This window comes from Lygodium microphyllum, chromosome 28 (assembly GCF_053477565.2).
Source record: "Lygodium microphyllum isolate KBCC chromosome 28, Lygodium_microphyllum_v1.1.10, whole genome shotgun sequence".
NCBI classification, from domain to species: domain Eukaryota; kingdom Viridiplantae; phylum Streptophyta; class Polypodiopsida; order Schizaeales; family Lygodiaceae; genus Lygodium; species Lygodium microphyllum.
The window spans coordinates 98,867,555-98,879,488 of NC_141162.1; positions in this window are offsets into that span (position 1 = coordinate 98,867,555).

Sequence of the window (11,934 nt, forward strand, 5' to 3'; positions counted from 1 at the left end):
GTGCAGATGATTTTGAAATGCGGCCATCATGACTCGTTGGAAAGTAGCAGGGGCATTGCAGAGCCCAAATGGCATCACTCGGTAAGCGTAGGTCCCCCATTCTGTGGTGAAGGTTGTTTTGGATTGGTCTTCTTCTGCGATTTGGACTTGGTTGTATCCGCTGAATCCATCCAGAAGAGAATAAAGTTCATGTCCTGCCACTGTGTCCAACAGTTGGTCTATGAAAGGGATTGGAAAGTGATCCTTCTTTGTCTTGGAATTAAGCTTTCGGAAATCCACACATATTCGCAATTTGCCATTCTTCTTGGGTACAACCACGATGGGTGAAACCCATTCACTATTTGCCACTGGATAAATGAACTCGGCTTCTAGAAGCTTCAGCAGCTCCGCTTTCACCAATGTGGAATAATTCGGGTTCATTCGCCTCTGTCGTTGCCGTACTGGCTTGGCATCAGGCTCCAAGTCAATATGATGTTGACATATTGTGGGATCAATCCCCTTTAGGTCTTTGTAAGACCATGCAAACACGTCCAAATTTTGTTTCAACAAGTTGTACAAGGTTGACAACTCCTCTTCTGGGAGGCTGCTACCCACCTTCAAGTGGCGTTCAGTGCCTTCTGAATCCACAAAGGTTAACTGCCTTTCACCTTCTACTTCACGGATGAAGGTCCCATGGACTGCTTCTGGATATAGATCCGACTCCTTCAAGGGAGTGATGTCCTCTTCTGATGTCCCACTAGAACCAACTTCTTCTTTTGGTGGAGACTTAGGTTGCTCCTTAAGACGTTGGAATGGGATAAGCGCCGTTTCGGGTTTGGTTTCAAAATTAATTACCTCGTGGCTTGAAGACTCATCTTCTGATGATACATCCAGGAACGTCACATAACAGGGACCCTCTGATGCCTGTTGGGTTGGTGGGACTGGTGCTTGTTGGCACGGTGCATCATCATCATCTTTCTTTGGCAAGGATAGGTTAGGACGGCATGAGCCACTGCTAAAAGACGGCTTGCTCTTCTTAATCCATTTCTTATAAAGGTTTTGCATATGAGAAGATCCATTTACCAAACCAAATGGTATCATCACCATTTTGTCCCATAGCATGAGCTCATCGGCTTCTGATGCTTCTGGAACTTCTTCCTCAAATATATCCTCTTCAGGTGGGGTAGATTCTTCTGGCTCACTTTCATAATCTTCTTCGTCCATATCATATCCATCCTCTTCTGTCTCTGTTTCTGCTTCTGCGTCTACTTCTGCTTCTGCTTCTGCTTCTGTTTCTGTAGGAGCTCTGTAACAGAAGAACAGATTCTCTATTTCCTCTCCTACCTCTGTCTCTGCTTCTACTTCTGCTGTGACCATGTAACAGGGAGAGCAGTACATCCATGCTTCTATCTCACTGTCAGAAGTGATTTCAGAAGGCATTCCTGATTCAGGCAGGAAGTATTCACCCATTGATAATGGCTTTGCATCTTTTGAAAGTCGGCTTACAGTATCCACTGTTAAGGAATGTGCCATTATTTTCTTGGGAAGGATCTGTTTGACAGCATCTTCGTCTGCTGATGTTCCATCTATAGCCTCATTAGGGGAGTCAGAAGATAATTCCAAGGAGGTGGATCCATGTCCTTTTTGAGAACCATACAGTTTCAACACCACTTTGTTGGGTCCTCTGCCCAAGGTCAAGGTTCCTTTGAACCAATCCGTCCTTGCTCGGGCTTCAAAAAGCCATGGTCTGCCCAGTAACAGGGGATAGGATGTACCATAAGAGTTTGGCTTCACCACCAAATAGGTTAGCCAATAATCTTTTCCAGCCACTGTAGTCTTCACATATGGAAGAATGCCCAAAGGCTTGATTCTACTCTGATCCGCCAGTCTGATGAGCCATTGGGTGGGTTGCACACCTTGTAGGCCTAGATCCTTCATCGTCACATCCGTCATAATTTTCACTGATGAGCCTCCATCAATCAGTGCATTTGCAATGAAGCAGCCTTCTATCCACACACCAGTCTCTGGAGTACCCGGATCTAGGAAAGCGTTAGCCACATCCACTTCTTTTACAGGCTCTGGAGCCTTGTTGGACTTTGTCGCTGTTGAGGGAGCAATCCTTAAGCCACGTCTTCTTGTCAGGATACTTTTGAACCTTTTCCGGCAACTGGGAGACAACATCAATAATTGACGAAATGTAAGATTTGGTCTAAAGGTATCTAGATCTCTGACCAGATCGTATTCCTTAATAGGATCCACTGGCTTCTCTAACCGATTAGGGAATGGGGCAACACCCATTTTCATTTTTCCTCTTTCTTCCATCAGAGGAATTACAGGAGCTTCTTCTGCCAATTGTGGCACTTCCTCCTCTTCTGTCTCCTGGACCTCTGGTCCTGTCTCTGTAACTGTCTCTGTAACTCTCTGTGGCACTGTAGGGCTTTGTACGGCACTGTCAGGCTCTGTTCCGTTCTGTTCTTCTGGTGGAAGACTGAACTTCACTGATCTTGCAGGAGGGTTATTTTCTTTCTGGATAGGTGGTTCCTTCTGCTTTACACGCGTGATGGCAGCAACTTCCAATTCCACTAAATTGGAGGTAGGCTCTTGGGCCTTGGCTGGACTATCAGTAGCACTGTTTTTCACTGGGGCTGGGCTTGGACAATCTTTTGCAGTGTGGCCTTCTCCTTTGCATCGACTGCATAAGGGCTTGTAATCCACTAACCTTCGAGGATTTGGACAATTTGGTGAAATGTGTCCCTTTTCTCCGCATCTGTAACACTCCACTTCTGATCTCTGACCACCGCCAAACTATCTTCCTCTGTAACTTTGAGAGGGAAATCTTCTGGGTCCGAAATTAGGACCAAACTCTCTAGGCTTGGGTCCAATATCTTGTGTTGTCATTTTGGATTCTAGCAAGTTGAATCTTGCGTCTTCTTCCTTCCTTCTCTTATCATGCATCTCCTTCAGAGAGCAAATGTCCTCTGTATGGTTCTTTCGCAAACAGTAGGAACAGAAGGCCCCAGGAATGGTTGGTTTTCGTGTACATTCAGTGGCTAAATGGACTGCTTGATGACACTTACCACACCAAGTATTTGACCGCATCACATCTCTTCCTGCTCCCGCAACATTGGATATGCTTGTGGTATTCACTTTCAACGTCTGTAGTTGTTCTGTAATCACATCCATCAACTCCTTTTTAATATTTGCAACTGAGTTGGATAAATAATCCTTCAAGCTTTCTCCTCCGGACGTACTGGCAGGAGGGTTTTGAGGAGTCTCTGTAATCACTGCATAAACGGGTTGGGCTGGTATAGAGGGGTCTCTGTTCTGGTTCTGATTCAGTGCTCTTGTTTGAACTGTTGGCTGTTGACTCCAGTTGGTAGGGTTCCACTGTTGCTGCTGATTTGGCATTGAGGAAATTGGTTGAGACCATGGTTGTTGTGGTGGAACCACCATTTGAGGCATGGATTGTGGCCACTGTGGATTTGGTGCACTGTACTGTGATACCGGGGGCATCTGTTGGTAGAGATAGGGAAGAGTCCCTGGAACTGCATTGGGTGGATACATCATCCCTGGCATCAGAGGAGGTAGGACTCCTCTTCCTGTATTCATCGCTAATCTAGCTTCCACTTCATCGTATAGTCTTGCACCTTCCGTTGCAGCTTGCAGGGTGGCTGGTCTTTGCAGCTCCACAAACTTATAGACTTCTGGTTGTAATCCTCTGAGAAACACCCCCTTCTGAATGCCATCATCTAGATTATGATTAGTTCATCTCTTCAGGATGGATTCCATTCGTGAGACATAAGCTTCCACTCTTTCTCTAGAGGACTGACTTAGGTTCATAAATTCCTCTCTCATCCGCTCTTCAAAACCTTCACGCCTGAATTTAGTGAGGAAGGCCAACTTCAGGTCGTCCCATGTGCCAAAAGTTCCTGCTGCTTGTCTCTCATACCACTGAAACGCCGCGCCCTTGAAAGTGGCGGGGAATATTGCTAACCAATGCTCAGGGGTTCTGGCATTGTTAGCCACACATGCTACCATAAACTCTGCTACATGAAGATCGGGGTCTTCATTGTACTCTCCCTTAAAAACTGGCAATGGGACTACATTCGTTGGTCTGTCATCAATATTTCCAGGACGGATCTGGCTTGGAAGTGGATCTCCAGTAGGAGGAGGAAGGGCTTGATGTGCCATTGGGACTTCTGTAAAGAGTTCCGCAAGGGCGTCAAAGGCGGCTTCTGCTGCTAGCTCGTTCTCAGCCTTGATTTTTGCTTTCTCTCTTCTCACGTACCTCTGGACTCGTTCTAACGCTTGCCTTTTTATTGCGTCATTCATCAGGGGTGTGGCTCCACTATGTTGTTAGTGCTCCACAGAGGGTTAACAGAAGACTTCAGTCTCTGGAGGACTCTCTTGCCAACATTTCTTCTACTTCTTTCTTTTCAACGTCCCTGAATTCGGCTTTCATGCCACTGCACAGAGGAAGGTATTCGGTTCTGAAGGTGTCAAAATGCATACGTCTGAGCATTGTGGTGGTGCCATCATCATAGTAATGCCAGCTTCTGATGGTTTCAACAGTGTATGTTGTGAAAAACACTTTGTCTACCAACTTCCAGTGGGTTGCTAATTGAACAAACAGAAGATTATCAGTACACCAAGCATCCCATGTATCTTGCTGTTGAGCGTCCACGAACAAATTCCAACTCTTTTCCTTCTTGTCCCTGTGAACCTCTACAGACCAAGACTCCTGAAGGTTCTTCACAATCTCCCACTTGATGTTGTCTGGAAACTTCTCAATGAATGCCAAATCTTCCATGGATGTTCATTCTCTCTGTTTCTGTTCTTCAGTTTGTTCCCAAACAGTTTGCCACCAAGATGCAAGTTTCTGCTGCTTCAATAGGAAGAGGAAACTGCCCACCACATAGAGCATGCATCATGATGGTGATGTGTTTCCGCCATTGTGGGATGAACTTCTTGTGGAAAGTGGCTTTGATTATGAGGAATTCCAACTCTTCAGTGGAAGAAGGAACTTTACAATCATCCATTGAATTCTTCTCTTCTTGGCAATGCCATTTCCTTCATTTTCAGCCTCTTCTGGTGCTTGTTGATGGCAAGTTTCCCCGGCTGCGCACCAAAAACATGGAGCCCCGAGAGGAACACCAAGGAAAAGGGAATTCTCTTGCAAGAAAATCTATCTTGTAAGATCAACAAGCTTGTTTATCATGTTTTATATGATCACAATGAAGAAAAGAACACCAGGCACAACAAATCTTCATGCAGCATCATGTAAATCTCCCACGGTTTTTAATAGAATCAACCATATTCTTCAACATCTTCACAAAATCCATCAATAGAACAAAGAAAGCAAAGAAGTACACCATCTTTGAATGGAAATACATCACATAATATTCATCTTCAATATCTTCATAGTCTTCTCTCTCAATCTCTCATATACAATCACTCTGTTTGAGTAGAATTGGCTATCTCTGACTCTCTCTCTCTCTCTCTCCATCAATAATACATCATATCCTCACTACAATCTCTCAATAATCACTCTCAATAATCACTCTTAGGTCGTGGATACCCCTCCCAAGAGGTATGTCTGATATGAAGAGTCACCAGAGCCACTACAGCGTCTCTTCATAGCTCACTACTGTCACTTCACTCTAGTCTTCTCTTGAGTCTTCAGCAGCTACTTCTTCCACTTCTTTCAGCTCTTTTGCACTTGTATTCACCTCTTTCCAAGGCTAGAAAACTTTTCAAAAGTCACACATACATTCCACAGAACACTTACAGAAGCATACAGAACAGTCTACAGAACAGTACCAGAATAGCTATAGTACAGAACAGAACAGAAACAGAACAGAAGCAGAAGCTCTACAGAAGACCTACAGAAGGTTACAGAAGGTCATCAAAACCTCATAACTCACTCTCAAATCATTCCAAACTCTCACAAACCATTCAATAAACTTTCACAATATCTCATTCTTCATCAATCTATACTTCATCCCTCCTTACAGAAGACAATCAGAACAAAACAGACCAAAACAAAACAAAATAGAAGGTATACAGAACCATTCAGAACCTATCAGAACATCACAGAACCATCAACAAACATCATGAACTTCCAAAACACAATCAATATCATCCAAAACACTCTCAAACCACTTCTAAATCAACCAATCATCCCATAAAATCAACCATTCAGCTCTCAAAAACAACAAAAATCATCCAAAAAACAAGTCATTTCAACACTCAACACTAGTCGTGCCAAGGAACATAGTAGCTATTGATAAATAAGTGTGGCTCATGGTTTTTTTTTCCCACAATCCAATGTCAATAAGGATGGTCTATCTTTACACAGGGAGATACAATTTAGGATTATGAACCTACAATGGTGGAGGATTTTCCAGCCACACCACAGACACAGGTGAACTAACATGCCTCAAGATTATTATCTATAGTAACACTTTGAAAGAAGAATCCATTACTAATTGTGAGTTCACCATGTAGAGGGACATATTAAAAGTCACCTGGAAGCCCCCTTGCAAGGCACTATCTCCCACAAAGCTACAATGATGCAGGATGTGCCAACCACACATACAAGTAAACAAACGTGTCTCAAGAATATTATCTATAGTAACATTCACTAAGAAGAATATGTTGCTAATTGTGGAGTCAATATGCAGAGGTCCATACTAAAAGCCACATGGAAGACCACTTACAAGTCGTCATCTCCCATGCTACTACGATGGCAAAGGTGGAGTCGCGTACTATTCTATGCGACCCATTTGAAACAAAAAATTCATTATGAAGCGATCAATCAAGTGAAGCATTCTCTCAATTGACAAAGGCATTGAAGGAGGTCAGCCAACACAAGATGGTCAAGGTTAATGAAGAAACCACAAACACAGCATGCAATATTATGGTGGTTTGTCTCCCTGAAAATAATGCTATGCATGGATTGGGGGATAGAATTCCATTATGGAACTCCCATACTAAGACAAATTCAATCGATGCCATGCATTTGGCTAATTAGGTGCTCGAGAACACATGGATGTTACTTTTCCTTGCCACAACACACTCCATGGTAGAGTTCATCGAGCATGTTGTGAAGGATGGACGCCGATGGATGGAGTCATGGTAGAAGTGTTGGCCTTATGCATGACACATGTTGTTCATTGCGAGAAACTTATCTATGTGATTAGAGATAGAGAGGTGGGAGTTTTAAAGTCGTGATATGGTCATGCTGTATACTGTTTATGTATCACACTTTTGTTGGCTCCATGCAGTGAGTATAACTACTAAAATTAGTCTTTTATTCTTTAAATGCATGTACATGTGATATGTATCCTAGTGTACATGCATTCAAATATCGCTTATAATGGAATATCCCTCTAGAGTTCACAAAATTTGACATTACTACAAATGAGTGAATGCAAGATACATCAAGATCCATAGTGAGAGATCAGTATGAGATCCAATATTGTTAAACCACTGCATAGATGTTTTGTAGACATTTAGTAGATTCCTAATCCCTTATATGAATACCACATACTATAGGTGGTATGCAATGCAGCAGGGTTTTTTGGAGCTCATTCTTGCAAATGTACACAAAAGAAGGGGCAAACATTTTAGATTGCAATGCAGGATGTGGTGACCTTTCATCAATAGCACTATATTCCAATAGATAAATTGCATGTCTATATCGCTTTGTCAAAGATGGAAGATTTCTAAGGACAAAGATAACATGTCTACATAAACTTGAGACTGTAATATAGTTCTCTTTTTCCTCGTACTAATACATGGGTACTCACCTTTTCACGTGCACATGTACAACTATCTCCCACAACCCAAAAATTAATTATCTTCGATGTGAATAGGGTGCCTCTACATAAATAACCAAAGCAGAAGGGATCATTAGTAGTGAAGCCCCTAGAAGTGGGCAAGTATTGGGTGATTTTGTGACCAGGGATTGCAAAGTTTTTTAAGGAAATATCCCTATTGTTCGACATCGCCATTTGGATCTCAATGAAGGAAAACAACTTAAGCGAGCTACTCCAACTAGTTAGAAGTGAATGTGTGAAGTCTTTAAACCAAGCACCAACCTTTGTATTTCAATATAAATAAGGCAAGTGCAAAGCAACTCCCACAATCACTTCATCAAGAAGGAGTTACACAAAGCCCATTTTCTTGAAATGTTTTGATGACATCGATTGGCCATCCAACAACGACACTATTTGTCAATGATAGCATGCAAGAGATGTAAAGGAACCCACCCAATGTCTTTATATGCCCACCCCCGTTTGAGGGAATCCCATGGACATGGTTCTCTAGGAGCATATGCTTCCCTACTTGACTAAGCTAGCTTACTTCCATGGTTCAATCCTAGACTTTGTTAGGGAACACCCATTCCACCCTCCACCAATAGAACTTGATTGATATTTGATATGCATGATGAATACGTACTTCTAGAATTGTTTGATTGTGCTGATTTACACGTTAATGAAATGAGAATGAGAGAGAAGAGGAGATAGAGAAAGGAATTTGCAAGTAAAGGAAATTGTATATAAGCCTTCACTCAATTGCTATACTATAAGATGTGTAAATAAAGCACGTGCAAAATATCTAGGGATGAGTGGAGTATAGATGCATGCACACATGTGAATATATATGTGCATAGTGAATTGAGTAACAATGAGGTAATATTGTTGTCTCGATATTTACTATTTGAACAATTTGAAAAATAAAAGATATCACACGTTAGTGTAGTAAGTGTAACAAACTGTTCAATATTTGTATCCTCTTATAGTAAGTCCACAAAATAATGCTCAATTAAATGTAGCAAAAACATGTGCAATGTGGTTTCATTTATGTGTGCACAATCGAAGTGATGATATATTATGATGTAATAGTAAATCAAGCATATAAAAGAGAGAGGTATGTGAATGTATATATACATGTGGGAGTAACAACGTGATCTTCGTTTCACCCTGATGTTAACTAGTAAAAATGCCTAAGACAATGGATCTCGTGCAAACCCTTAATCCTTGCAAAATTAAGAGGATTGTGAAAAATGGGTGCATGACCCTTAGAAAATTAAGGGGGATAAAGAGAGAAGTTTCTAACTTTGAGAGAGAGAGAGAGAGAGAGAGAGAGAGAGAGAGAGAGAGAGAGAGAGAGAGAGAGAGAGAGAGAGAGAGAGAGAGAGTGTGTGTGTGTGTGTGTGTGTGTGTGTGTGTGTGTGTGTGTGTGTGTGTGTGAGTGAGTGAGAGAGAGAGAGAGAGAGAGAGAGAGAGAGTGTGTGTGTGTGTGTGTGTGTGTGTGTGTGTGTGTGTGTGTGTGAGAGAGAGAGAGAGAGAGAGAGAGAGAGAGCAAGCAAGAGAGAGTGTGAGAGTAAGAGAGGGAGAAAGCGAGATGTTGGAGAGAGAGAGAGAGAGAGAGATTCCTACATGGGACTAAGAGAGATATAGAGAGAGAGAGATGGGAAAGAGGGAAAATAGAGAGAGAATAATTGGTGGAGATAGGGAGAGAGAGAGAGAGAGAGAGAGACATGTACTTGGGTACTTAACATGGGGGGAGAAACATGGGTGGGGATAGTGGTGGTGGAAGTAGTGGAGGTGATAGAGATGGAGGTGGTAGTGACACCGATGGTGGAGGTGGTAATAGAGGTGGTGGTAGTGGTGGAGATGGTGGTGCCAGTGGGGTGGGGAGAGGAGGGGGCAACAATAATGGTGCTTAATATGTGCCCATGTGGTGGGGGTGCAGTAGTGGTGCTTGATATATGCCCAGGAGAAGAGGAGGAATGAGTGGGCTATGGGGAACAAGAAATGGAGGTTGCCTAGAAAATCTCACTCAAAAAGCTTGCTTCTTGCATGCACTCTCATCAACATAGATGACCACAATAAGTGCAACAATCCATATACACATCTGCATCATGCAGTTTTGTGGGGTGCATTGTGAGGTGCCACCTTCCATCTTTCCCTTGTAAACATGGTGGCATTAGGTGAAAGAAAGAGAAGAACAAGAGAGACCTAACAAGTACATGAAAGTTATATTATGCTAAGTGCAAGGTGTTATGTATACAATATATGCAAGTATGCAATGTACGTGTGCACCATGCACTATGAAAAAATGTGGTGCACAAGGTTAAATACTTCTAGGTATCGCTTTCCTTTCTCTTTCTTCCCCCTATTCTGTGAGGTGTCCGCCAGTCTCAATCCAAGGCATACCTTTTAGTAGTCCATCAGTAGGTTTTCTAAAATGACACCACTCGGAGTATCCCGAGGTTTGTCACTTAGGGTCCCTACTAAGTCTACATCGCAATGGAAGAGTATTGGCCGAATCCACTAGGATAGACCTGAATTTTTAGATTCCTAAAATCAAAAGGGTCTTATAACAGCTAGCTAGTGTCAGTAATTTCGAGTTCTCACTTCCTACAGGATTACTCGAACTAAAGCAGACTTGCCATTGCACTAATTCAAAGAGAATGGGAGACGGAGGGGAGTGCAGTACGTCAACCCTCCTACCTATAAGGCAAAATCCCATTTCGGCCCCTAAAATAATACAAGTCGGTTCTACCTAACGACTAGTTGGTCAATTTATTGTCTTCCTATTTCTATCACCAATTCAAAAAAGCTCCCAGCTAATCGGGACCACCCTACCATTGGACAGACCCGTCGGGGGTCATGCCCACCCACTTTCCTTTGATGACGGTATCATCTTTAGTTTTTTAATTACCTACAGCACATTTATTGAAACATATACAACCAGCTTCCTTAATTAGTCTGTTAAATCACCAATTTATTTACGTAATTTATTTCACACACATGCATACAGTTTAAACAACCCTTGAATTTTAAAAAATCATTTATTATATTGGAAGTTTATTACAATTTCCATATTTCCGATCCTGCGAACAATATACAGAATTCCACGAGGGTATTTTGTCCACCAAGATTCCTCCCTTGTAACTAGTATTAGGGTTCCAGGATCCCATCCTGGATCATGAAGGGGCTCGTCGGATTCTAGCATCCACATTTCCTATTGCTCAAGACTATCCCTACAGACAGACCTTTTTGCTACGGAGCCTGTCTAAGCCTCTCAAAGCAATAATCATGACCTCCTTGGAGTAGGGTCTCGCAGCTAGCTTGAGGGTTGCCTAGCATGATCTTTTCTTTTATCCTGTTTGTCAATGTTTTTAATTAGAGATCTAAATTCTAGCAAACACAAACAATCCTTTCAAACAATGACAATCACACCATCATGCAGTTCACAGCTTCACATAGCCAAGGTAGATCTTTAACCCAAGGTAGCCTTACATTCTAACAAGGATTCTTCTTTCCATAAAGAAGTGTTGAGTACAAATCTTTCAACATTGTTAAGCAAGACACAAATTTCCCGTTTAGAGCTAACTTACCCAACATAAGCGAATTTCATTTAGTTGGTACTTAGAAAAATATTGCTGCATTAATTTAATGAGGTGATGTAAGCATTAATAAACTCCTAACCATTGTCACGTTTGTCAATAAATATATCGAGTTATTTTACTAATCTCCATTGTGCATAATGTCCTTTACTCATTTCATGCAATAATCTCCTGCAACTATTTCCATCATGATTCTACAAATTATAATCGATTAATCTATCTATAAATCACAGATAGCAGTTAACCGTTTGTACGTGTATTAATACGCTCTCTAGATGAAACTAACATCTCATGTAAGTGTAAATGCAAAAGCTAACATTTTATGTACTTAATTTCATAAAAGACCTTATTATTTTATGTGGTGATATGAAAATAATAGCCTATTTCTGAGTTATGAACAACCTAGTTTGGCAGGACGTAATTGGGAATTTCGTCTTTGCTTGCACTTGTGTTCGCCACACCCGATGTTCCGTTGTAGTGGCGATTCTAGCAACCTCTCTGACAATACCCATTCTTTGACCGGGTTGCAGTGG